Here is a 1,574-nt window from a genome sequence, read left to right as displayed (position 1 = left end):
TTTTTCAAAAATTTTATCTTTTTCAAAATTTGATTTTAAAATATCTTATCTAACCTCTTATCTTCTTATCTTTTCAAATTTGATTTTAATATCTTTTTCAACTAACTCTTTGACTTTGTGTTTGTTTCTTATCTTTTTCAAAACCACCTAACAACTTTTCCCTCTCTAATTTTCGAAAATACCTCATCTCTTTTTCAAAAAACTCTTTTTGTTTTAAATTTTAATTTTAATCTTATCTTATCTTTAATTTTCAAAATTACTAACCTCTTTTTCAAAATTATTTTCGAAATTCTCCCTCTCTTTTCTTATTCTATTTAATTATTTATTTACTAACACTTCTCTTCACCTCTCTTCATCTAAAAATCCGAACCTATTCTTCTTCACTCTTCTCCCCTTTCTTCTTCTACTAACATAAAGGAATCTCTATACTGTGACATAGATGATTCCTCTTCTTTTCTTGTTTTCTTCTCTTTCATATGAGCAAGAACAAGGAAAAAGGCACTCTTGTTGAAATTGATCCTGAACCTGAAAGGACTCTGAAGAGAAAACTAAGAGAAGCTAAATTACAACAATCTAAAGGTAACCTTTCAGAAATATTAGAACAAGAGAAGGAGATGGCAGTCGAACCCAACAACAATAATGCAAGGAGAATGCTTGGTGACTTCACAAAACCAACGTCCAAATTTGATGGAAGAAGCATCTCCATTCCTGCCATTGGAGCCAATAATTTTGAGCTGAAACCTCAGCTAGTTGCCTTAATGCAACAAAACTGCAAGTTCTATGGACTTCCATCTGAAGATCCTTATCGGTTTTTAACTGAGTTCTTGCAGATCTGTGAGACTGTTAAGACAAATGGAGTAGATCCTGAAGTCTACAGGCTCATGCTTTTCCCTTTTGCTGTAAGAGACAGAGCTAGAATATGGTTGGATTCACAAACTAAGGATAGCCTGGACTCCTGGGAGAAGCTGGTCACGGCCTTCTTGGATAATTTCTTTCCTCCTCAAAAGCTGAGCAAGCTTAGAGTGGATGTTCAGACCTTCAAACAAAAAGATGGTGAATCCCTCTATGAAGCTTGGGAAAGATACAAGCAGTTGACCAAAAGGTGTCCATCTGACATGTTTTCAGAATGGACCGTATTAGATATATTCTATTATGGTCTATCTGAGTTTTCAAAAATGTCATTGGACCATTCTACAGGTGGATCCATCCACCTAAAGAAAACACCTGCAGAAGCTCAGGAACTCATTGACATGGTTGCAAATAACCAATTCATGTACACTTCTGAGAGGAATTCCGTGAATAATGGGACACCTCAGAGGAAGGGAATTGATGCTCTGAATACCATATTGGCTCAGAACAAGGTGTTGACTCAGCAAGTCAACATGATCTCTCAAAGTCTGAATGGATGGCAAAATGCATCCAACAGTACTAAAGAGGCAGCTTCTGAAGAAGCTTATGATCCTGAGAACCCTACAATGGTAAAGGTTAATTAAATGGGTGAACCTTATGGAAACACCTATAATTCATCATGGAGAAATCATCCAAATTTCTCATGGAAGGATCAACAAAAGCCT

General features: G+C 35.8%; 1 non-coding gene across 1 annotated transcript; it reads right to left on the bottom strand.

The window, feature by feature from the left end:
• Positions 1–1,013: 1,013 nt before the first annotated feature.
• On the bottom strand, positions 1,014–1,117 carry LOC127748021 (small nucleolar RNA R71). Its single transcript, XR_008009964.1, has one exon. It is a non-coding gene; the product is annotated as a small nucleolar RNA R71 (small nucleolar RNA).
• Positions 1,118–1,574: the final 457 nt, after the last annotated feature.

This window comes from Arachis duranensis, chromosome 5 (assembly GCF_000817695.3).
Source record: "Arachis duranensis cultivar V14167 chromosome 5, aradu.V14167.gnm2.J7QH, whole genome shotgun sequence".
NCBI classification, from domain to species: Eukaryota; Viridiplantae; Streptophyta; class Magnoliopsida; order Fabales; family Fabaceae; genus Arachis; species Arachis duranensis.
Note: the sequence above shows the minus strand (reverse complement) of the source record. Positions and strands in the feature narration are given on the sequence as shown.